Source organism: Halichoeres trimaculatus, unplaced genomic scaffold (genome assembly GCF_033239565.1).
Source record: "Halichoeres trimaculatus isolate MK-OKI-2021-1 unplaced genomic scaffold, fHalTri1.1 fHalTri1_scaffold_19, whole genome shotgun sequence".
Classification (NCBI taxonomy): Eukaryota; Metazoa; Chordata; class Actinopteri; order Labriformes; family Labridae; genus Halichoeres; species Halichoeres trimaculatus.
This window is the reverse complement of record NW_027437197.1, coordinates 17573960-17584937: the sequence shown is the minus strand read 5'-3', so window position 1 is coordinate 17584937 and position 10978 is coordinate 17573960.

The following is a 10978-nucleotide window of genomic DNA, read 5'->3' as shown; positions in this document are numbered from 1 at the left end:
AAACGTAGATGACGTTTTGGGGACTTGTAGGCATTTTTGTTGTCTTCACTCTTCCTGCATTGCATATCCGCTGTTCTGAGCTAATACATGTTTCCACAGCTGTCAAAACCACATATTTAATGTATTTGACTGTATGGAAGCTGGATGTGGGTGACCTCATTTTGCAGGATTGATGCATTATGGGACCTTGTGATCAGGAGTAGTTCTTAATAATTCCTGCCTCCATGGCTTAATGCTTATCAACATATCCGCTGATTAGGCCGCGTTCCTACGTTAATCCGGACAACTTAATTATACAGGAGATGTCAGGCTTCCAAGGACGCTCTTATTCCATGTGTGGTAAATCCAAGTGAATGTTTAATGTCGCCAGCTTCCTGTGCCATAGACATCGTGTCTCCTGGGAGGGCCAGGAGGACATGCATGCAGAATGTGACTCATACATACATGCATGAAAAACCGTGTGTTTACATACAACCTGACCTAAATCATGATACACATGCTGTGGTGCTTTCCCCCCCTTTAGATAAAAACTCAAAGAACTGTTTTTATATTTCATCCTATCTTTAGATGCACTATAGTGTTAGTAATATCTGTGAATAACAAAGAAGCTATAAACACAACCTGCTGCTGCCATCTGAAGTCATCACAGCAGGTGTTGTTTCACTACAAACACTCGCCTGATTAATGCAGTTAATACACTCCTGGCCTAATAATACATTTGTAGCAAGAGACCATACAAGAAGTGGTTTGAGTTGTCATGGCAACCCACCTTTTTCTTTTCCAGCTCGACTGTTTTCCTGTGAGCGGATGTTGCTTTGATCTGCTAGCCAGTGGCTAGGTGAGGAGTTTAACTGCGCTGTAACCAGTACGAGGACTCTCCCTGTGGGAAAAGAAACCCATCAAGATTACAATCATCTCTCGGATTATGGAGGAGGAAATGTGTCGTAATCTGGCCGCATGAGTTTTATAATCTTCCAGGAATCGATAGCGAGCTTATAAAGGACCTGTGTGTCTCACTGCAGGACTCTTCAAAGAACAGGATATATAAAAAGGATATCTCTTGTCTACTTTTCCCAAACATGTTTTTTCATTTTCCTACTGTTTCTTGTCTAGACTGAGGGTTTGGTGTTGAATTTTGGATTTTTGAATTAAAAGATTTTATAAATATGCATGTAAACCTCCCGCAAACCCAGGTATTTTCAAATATGCAGGATATGGGATGAATTATTAACTGACATTGTGAAATCTAAAATAGTCTTTGTGAATAATTCATCTGACATTCTTATGAGTTGCATATTGCAAACCACAGAGGAGACTGATTTGTTATCAAACATTGTTTGAGGATTTGTAATAATTTTAGCTTCACTTTAAATCCATTACCTTTTCTCTCGTTTGCTATTCAGAGGAGCTGTCAGCTCCAAACCGCTCCGAGGACTCTGGGTGAGCTCAGCTGCAGCAGGTGGCTTTGCTTGGTGGTGCTACAAAGTAGATGCAAATATCTCTCCTCGTGCTTTCCACAAGGGTGATCACCAAGTTTACACCTGAGTGTGTCCTCACAAGATGCTGCATTTTAAAGGGGCTTCTGTGCCTGTGGAGATAAGCTCTGTGACAGTTAAAAAAAACACATCTGCAGCCAGATTACCGCTCAGTCAGTGCGTGGAAATATCCATGCAATATCCTGCTGTTTTTTCTCAACAAAGTCCATCACATCCGTAGTGTTTCAACAAACCTACATATGAGAGATTTCTGTAGGTGTCTGTGTATTTTGCTTCCTGATCTGTATGGGGGTTGTCAGGCCTGCAGTCACCTAAATTATAATAGCTGATGCTGCAGTAGCACATGCAGCTGTGTTCAGGGTTCATCTGGGATTGGCAGTGTTCTCTTTGGATGTGCATTTTAGTGCTAACCTCAGCTATGTGACACTTTTGTGTTTAGTGAAGCACGGCTCTTTTTCTGGTGTTTTTTTTTTTTTTTTTTTTTTTTTAACCTAGCAGCATGCCAGAATTCATATATTCATTTTCATATACAGTGGGTAAAGTTGGTTTCAGGGCAGTTAAAGTTCTGTGGCTTTACTTGATAAAGAAACTACTTCTTTTGGATTATAGGAAAAAAACCTGATAAAAAATGAAATGGTTTGAGGAAAGCAGCTCTGTGCGGGGAGGTGTCTGGATTTTTTAGACTGGGATGACCCAACACGGACACTGACTCATGCAGGGGGTGGCATGAGGAATACATGCTGACATTCACCCATAGGTATGTTAAATATAAGGCTGTTATGATTCATATTTTTATTCCCAATTATTAATCTTCAATAGTTTACTTATGATTAATCGCAAAGTAATCAGACTTTTTTTTATTATCTGTTGCATATAAAACATAGAGGGAGGTTTCCCCCTTTTTTTAAACTGCAGCACTTTATTCAACAAGACCATGCACTTTAGCCTAAAAAATATTAATAAATATTTCCATAAAATGAAATAAAAGACAACAGAAATGTCTATCCTGAAAAAATATCAGTGATGAGGTGATGAGATTACTTTTACAATTTTTCTTTTTAACCCACATCCTTGCCCCCCCAACCACCACCACCACAAAAAAAGACAAAATGCAAATACACATGGAAAAAAACACAAAAACAATAAGAAATAAAAAAGGATAAATAAAAAAAGAAAGTAATTAAGTGAAAAAGTGAAAAAGCAGTAACATATATGGTAAGTTATTTGCATATACATGCGTTTACATACAAGGTCTCACATGATTTTCCATTTTTTTTAATACTCTGTATATACAAATGTGTGATGATGATGATTTTTCTTACTGCAGAAATCCAAAATAAAGACTTTTCATAACCTCAAAGGCACCACTTGCACCAAAAATAATCAAGGCAAACTGATCGGCATACCAACCAGAGTGTAACATTATAAGTGTTATAAAGACAACTAAATCAATATAATATAGACATGTTTGTGTGTAACCCAGAGTTTGTTCAAATTCACAATTTTGCCTACTTAAAGCTCCTGTCAGAATCTGTTTTTAACTGGCTGAGAAACAGATTGACACTGACATTAAGACTTCTTATCACCTTACAACAGAAGACAGGGGAACAATCAGCAATGGCATTAAATATTTTCAATTTTTTTTGTGTATATTTCAGTTTTAAGGCCTTTATCCACTTTTGGGGGGGTAGGTATCAGACCAGAAAAGAGCATGCTAAAGAATCAGCCTTTAGACAGCAAATATTCCCAACAAGTGATATATTTCTCTGTTAAAACAAAAGCCAGGAGAGACTTTTTCAGGCTTTGTATGCACAAGACGAAATCAGCCAAAAAGTAAAAGGTACAGTTTCATTGACAGGGGCCGCCAAAATCATCCGTCACCCAAATTTCCCCAAAGAAGCTTTAAAAACTGTCAAAAACACATTTGCAACTGTAATTTTTGATGGATTGACTGCTTTCATCACACCTGTCTTGTGAATAGATTGGAAATATTTTTCTACAACCACACAAGAAAATGAGCTACATGCAAACAGAGCTACTAGCGGCTAGTTGAAACACAAAGTAGTTAATTTTTCACAAGCAAAGACTGATATCCACTTATAGTTTAGGGTTTTGGGGAAGCACCCAGAGAAAGTAATCTTGATCAAACTTAATTTGTGGAGACATCCCGTCCCTGGCCTCCCTCTGAATACACTTCTCACTCTTGATGCTCGTGTTAGCAGGAACACTGATGAGCATAATGGCATTAAAATCATCACACTAGCCAGGTGTTGCTGAGCCTCTAGGCTACAATGTTTGTCATGTATCGTCTTAGCGTAGCTGTTTGACACGCTAATGTTAACTTTTTCCAAAGTGATAACTGTCTTCTAGGGAATCTGAATGTCTTTACTGTTTTGATACAATTCATCTAAATAGTTTTTGGCACCTGTCACTTAAAATCACAGAATGTCAACTTCACAGAGGCGCTAAAGAAGAAGTCAGGTCAACAAAATCTGAGTCTGGAAACTGCAAAGATGCTCCTGGTGGCATACAAGGAAAAATCAAAGCGTAAGCAAAGATAAACAAGGATTCACTCAGATATTTCAGCCTTGAATTAAACATTAATGGATTCGTTATATGGAACTATCTGAACTCATGAAGTTCAAGAGTTGTCGGTTAAATTTTTAATGAATGTAATGATAAAATACTGATTTATTAAAAATATCTAAATGAGGTGATTTACAACATAAGCTTCTTCAAGTTGCCTTGGGTTTTGTGTCAAACGCATGAGCATGATAAATTTTCGAGATGTTCGAAAGATTCACCGTCAAGTATGAGCTACATGAAGCTAAGTTACGCTGACAAAGTGAGGCATTCATGGAAAAGGGCACATTCAGAAGCTGCCCTTTGAGTGTTTTCAATCTTGTTAGGGTGTCTTTTTAGTTATTCTAAAGGCATACGTTTTTGTTTGTACAAAAATCAACAATCCCTGTCAAAAGTGCCGAAGTCTTTTAGTGGTTGGCTTGATAAATTTGACACTTCTTTGGGGAAATCTGGGAAATGTTGGCTGTCAACCAACAATAGCCTGTCAATTATCCAGTCAAGAGTGAAAGAGTGAAGTGGTGTCTTACATAAATGGCTGTGAGCTTCATCAGCATTATGAGAGCTGACACACACTGGCAGCTCTTCTTAGTCTTTTGCCTTGTTAGGAGTTGTGTAGCAGCACGATACTTAACACAGGGAGGGAGTTAAAAGAACTGTTTTGATGCAGTTGCCACCAGCGTGCAGTACACAGCCTTCAGCAAATAATGCTTCCCAGTGTGCTTAATGAGGAAATACATGAATGGTCAAATGTAGTTAATGCTGAGGCATTGAGATACCTCTCTTTGAAGTGCAGCTTTTTGAATATTAATGATATTCATGACCTATTTGCTACTTCTCTTTATGTAAATTCCTGATGGCCTTGCTGCCCTTACGCTTTCATGGAGGCTGCGATGGTGCTGTTGGCACAAAAACAATTTAATTAATAAGGGAGTGTATGAATAAACTTCTTAACAAGAAGCAAAGATTTTTGGCTTTAATGCTGTTTCTGCAGTTTTCTTTTGGATGTCTGAACAATTTTGTAAATTAAAATCAAAGTCAGGATCTCATTATATTTAAACAAACGGAACTGCGGGTGAAGACATTTGTTTGACAGCTTGTATATGGCAGCTCTCCCTTGGGTTCAGAAGATGCCTACCCAACACCCCCACCTTGCCATCTGTCTGGATCCATTGTAGCTCGTTGTAAATCCCATAAGGATACTCAAGAGAGACAGAAACACAGAAAAGTGCTTTTAAGAACCACAGCACACGCTCGGGCTGTCATGACAGCTGAGTATGACATGAGAGTCTCACTATGCCTTGAACTATAGACTGAGAAAAGTTACCCTCAAGTTGAAGTATTGTAGTATCTGAGTTTCTACCAGCCAGACCAGGGGGAAAGTTGGGAGTGTGATACTGTTATTATACAACTATTCTACTACAGGATATTGTCATGAACTCAAAAAGGCTAAAACAGATTATCATTTTTCTTTAATTATTCATTTGGGACTGCCAACACAACTCCCACAGCGTCACTCAAAACGGACAAACCTCAAGCAGCACAGGGACAGTTTCCTGCTGCATTGTGAATGTCTGCTCAAAAACCTCTGGTGTTGAGAACTGGAGCCAGTGCAGAAGAAGAACAAAACAAAAATCAGCAGTTCCTCCTGGGTTCACTTTAGGATGGCTGCAAAAGCCAAAGAATCCTCATTGGGTCTCATGATAAACGACCGTTTACTCAGCAAATACATGCCTGGTGCTCTGCTGCGCATCATTGTGGGGCATTTCCATTTCATGACCGTGATTAGAAAGGAAAGTGGAAACAGCAGCTGTGTTGTAGTGTCTCTGTTGTTCACTTCCAGAGTAGGCTTAAACAGAAGCACCATGCTGCCATGTTGGAACTGAGTTAATCTAGCGTATCTACAGCCGAGCTTTGGGTTTGGGAATTTTCTGCTGCTGTGTTTGTTTTCTGGAGCCAGAGGTGACCATATGTGGAGGAGAGAGTGGAGCTGGAGAGAGTTGGCAACTGTTTCAGCCAAACAGTAAACATCCTCAGCTAACTCATTAGCTGATACTGAGCTTGTTTACTCTCATGTTTCCTGTAAAGTGAGGCTCTATTAGTGTGTGGTGGCTGACCACAGCTGTTTGGTTATCAGAGTAAGGAAGAAAGGAGAGTTTGTGGTAAATAACTGATATACCACTTGAAAGCCTGGCTGTTAAATTATGTCCTTTGATATGTGGCAAAACTAAGTTTTTCAAATTTGGAGCCGGTCCCCAATGGACATTTAAAGAGCAGGCATAGTGTTTTTTTTCTGCTTTATTCTGTCCCTCTGGTACACTTGAGCTACATTGCATAATTTATAGCTAAAACAATTTAATCCTCTATTTGTCCCTTAGCCTTTATTTCAGCATCTGTTTGAAGCAACATGTTTAGCTGCCGTCTCTTTAAGGCTGCCTGCTCCACAAACCCTCTTCACTTTGATTGGCTGGCCCCCTGGAGGCCTGTAAGGGGCGAAGCTATGTGCAGAGCTTAGTGTTTGAGGCCCAACCCTAAAGCATGTCATGGGCCAGTTAGAAGGTCCATATGTGATAAAATAATCATTTGAGCAAGTCTGGAAAAGATCTTGTGAAGATCTCTTATGCTATTTCTTGAGCCGAAGGTTTTGAGCAGTTTTCAGACAGATTCAGGGATTTTACAACATATGAATACTTAGTGGTTTGAAAATCTGCACACATTTAGTCCAGCATTTTTCCTTTAATTCATGTGTAAAGTATTGGAAAGCAGATTACCCCCTCTTTAAGTTTTTTGTACTTCCATATTCGCTTAATTTTTTACACCAACACAACTGCCTTGAAACTCCTGTAAGAAATAGATGAATATGATGGCCAGTAACTTCAAAGGTTTCAATTTAAAGCTCTGCTACAAAAGTTCATCCCTTAGGACGCAGAAACTCTGTTCTGTTCTTAGCGCTGGTAACCAACGAGACAAGCAGGGGAGGAAAAGATAAAGAACACACAGAAACAGATCACTGGAAGTTATTTACAGATTTTTATGAGACTGCTTCATGAAAACAATGATTTAAAGTGACAGTAGCCTGTGTGTGGTGTGTTAGGCTTGCACTTTTGTAAACCAAGTCCTATGTCACAGAGATACCACGCCAGAGGCTAAAAGCATGCGTGGTCCTGATGACACGGGTCACAGCAGGTCTGCCTGTCACCTGAAGTGTTTATTCTGCTGCTGTGTCCTTGAGCAAGGTACAGCAACCTTTATCAGCTCAGAAGGTGTCGCACCATTAAACTGACACTTTGCCAAGGCGAGAAAAGTATCCTCGCACTTCTGCAAGAAGAGGAACTTGTTAACGGCTCTTCTTTTGTCTACATGTGGTTTCATTCAGCTGTAACACGACTATGATAAGATGATAAAGCTTCAAACACTTTCAAGGTTAGAAATAAAAGAGCCTCTTTAAATTCTCGAAAGCACACCCTCGTACTTTCTTGAACTTTGTACTTTTTTTATGTTTCTACATCTTCATATGAAGTGACAGAACCACAAAAGGTATGACTAGGAATAAATTCTGGCCCAACAGAGGGAATTTGGGGCTGAAGTCGTATAACATATGAATCATTTAAGCCAAAAAGTAGAACTTCTCCTGTCACTCTTGAAGAAATACTCATGAAATTATTAAAGTTAGTCTCTCCAGCTACAGAGAGGTTCAGTCGGCAGAACTGCTACACGTCAGAATGAACAAACATTTGAACAAAGCCGAGCGGTGAGCTGCCTTCCTCTAGCTGTCGGTTCGGTTTTATGAAATGGTCAGGAAGAGAAGGAGGGAATGTTCCTCTGTGCTGCAGTAGCTGCATTTAAATTCAGGGCTGCCAAAGTACACGGGCAATCTGTACGAGTCCACTCACACATCACAGCACTTGATTCAAAAGCTTTGCAGGCAAGGCAAAATTAACTGTGTCCAAGAACTCAGGAAAAGGTTTGTATGAAATGATACAAACTGAATCTAGGGTTTGCTAAAGCCCCTGTTTGTCTTTAATAGCAGGCTTTAAAGTTAGAAGTTCGTTTTGTTCTTCGTTTTTAACCAGAAACCATTGCTTTAAAAGAATCCTGCCTGTTTTCTTTTCTTTTTACTGTGTGGTCTCTAGTGCGGCATTGCTGTTAAGGAAGGTCAGCCTCATCATTGAAGTCGGAAGTGGGAGAGGAAGATGCAAACAGGGCCCTTTCAGGTCACATCTATTTCAAATCAGGAGGAGACACTGCTGCAGTGAATCATGCTGGTGGGCTCAGAAAAAAAACAACAACATGAGACAAAAAACAGGTTCAGTATGTGGATGTGAAACACATATTTCACGCCATATTCACAGACATGGTGTGTTGTACGTTGTGGCCTGTTTGTTTTCAGTATATATTACAGGCCTTTAAGCCTGGCAGCCTGCTATAGAGACACTTTAGGCTAGAATACAGAGAAGGACATGCCCTTGATGTGCTGGAGAGCCAAGAGGAAAGTGGCTGATAAAAAGAGGGTGGATAACGGTCATGCACTGAGGTTAAAGCGAGATGAGCGACTCAAGGCACGCTTGTGACTGAAGGAGGGAAAACGTGATTTTCAGGGTGGATCATTTGTGGGGTATTGTTAATTTGTGTGTACGCTGGCAGGAAATCTCAGAGAATGATATTATGCATGACATTGTTGAGCATTCAAGAGCTGTGAAAGCCTCTTATAAACATCAATTCACTGTATTCTCAACACAACATCACGTTTTTTTTTCTCTAAAGCTTTTCTTTTTTTCTGGATGAGAAATATCATTTTCGTGTTTAGTGTAGAGAGAACTAAAAATGGGAGGATGAAGAGGGATTTTGTCACTTTTTTCAGGTTGGCAGTCATAAGCCTGGATAAGCTCTCATAAATATTAGTCTGTCTCACACATTCTGTTTCCAGTTGTTGTAAATATACTGGCAAAGTTTAGCACATCACAAATCCAAATCCCCCCGTCTCTGGGTGTGTTAATGCCATTCTAGCCCAGTAGCATGTTATTTCCCTTCAAATCAATCTCAGGCGAAATGTATTACCCTAACTTATACTGCAGTGTGGGCGGATACTGGATTGTGATTGACTGCAGGGTGCATTTTCAGTCAAGTGCAATTATTTCCAGAAAATTGAACCCTAATGAAGTAGCTTCTGTAAACTGTCTGCTCACTGTTTAAGAATTATTACACTGCCTATGAATCAGCCTGTCTCCAAAATGACCAATAATAGCAATTTACTGTTACATGCTGTTATTTGAGCTCTCAGGCTTTACTAAGGGATTAGAGTTAACACTGATAAAAACTTTTTATCAGAGCAGACAATTTGATTGGAGCTGATACAGAGACTATGATTCAGACTTCTCTCAAAATGTATCACTCACCTTCAGATGGGCATTTTGGATTAGAGGTTAAATCCATCACCCAGCTTTCCTAATAATTATTCGTCTGTGTTAAATACTGGATTCTGATTGGTCAAAATCCCATAACAAGGATCCTTACTTCTGATTGACGCGAGTAACGACAGGGGCAAGCATGTCGTGTAAATCAGTGAGTGGAAAAGTGTTTCACATTTTTATAAAGTTTTTTATGTCACCTCTTCCTGCTGACAATGTAGAAAATGAGATCATTTCTTTTTTATTATCACTCAATTTATTCAGAGCTCCGTTGTAAAACTGTCAAAACGCTTTATCACGCAGGAGATTGGGTTGTTACACTGGATATCAGGTTGCTGTCCAAAAACAACCAAAACTCAGCAGTTCTGATTTTCACTGACCTCTCCTGCTGAAATTTGTTGAAAGTTTTTGCTGCAAATTGACAAAAAATGCACTTTAGCAAGAGCCTGTGTCATAATCACAAATTCAGGTCAAGACCATCCAATGTTCTGAAAACAGACACCCTGTCAGAGTCTGCGTCATATAAACCCAAGGCCACTGGTAACAGGCGATGCTTAGGACAGCTTATGTTCCTGGATGTAATGCATCAATTATTACTGAATCCCTTTACCTTGCTGCCAAGCTGTGTGAATGTTTTGAATCTAGGATGTTGAAAGTCGAAAAGAGCGGATAAAGGTCTCGCTACACTGGGTGGTTGGAGTCTTGAGGCAGGCATGAAAACACTCTGAGTCAATAATTTATGCAGCCAGACACACACATAATACACACACGCGAACACACATACAACGTGAGAAAGAGAGAAACGGGGCATTGCCGAACGGGAGAAACAGAAGACTGAAAAAGCTGGAGGGAAAGACACACAGAGTCTGAGACGAACAACTGGAAGCCATACACATGTCGACAGATGTGAGATTCTGCTCCGTGCTAATAAAAGAAAAGAGAGACATATCAGGGAGGTCTGAGTCATTGCTGTTCCTAACGAGTGGGCTTGCCTCATGTAAGCAGATAGTAAAGGTTTTTCCTTTGGTGGATGCTAACAGTCATATGCTGTCTTCACACAGCCTGACACATCTCTTCAAGCTTACATAATGTAGATCTGCCCTAATTTCCCGCTCCCCAGCAGAATTCAAGCATCTAAGCAACATAACACCATGAGTCTGACAAACACATGAGTCAAAGGTGATTAATGGTGGTCAGTTGCTTTTCCGTTTCTGCGCCTATTTCTTTCATTTAAATTAAAATTGGCACTTTTCAGACACAGATCCTGCATGAGTCAATCCTGACTAACACAGGGAGATGTGGTTCATTCTGTTTCAAACATGTCCAGTTAACACCAGTGAAGCCTCTAGTTGTAAGAGGCTCAAAAAGCAGAGTATAAAAGTCATCCCCTCTCTCTTTCAGCTTAGTATCTCCTCTGGAGTTTTGTGTCAGGTGCAGTAATTGGATGTTTCCATGGATACCAGGCTTTCAGAAAGCTATCTCTGCTTAGATTTC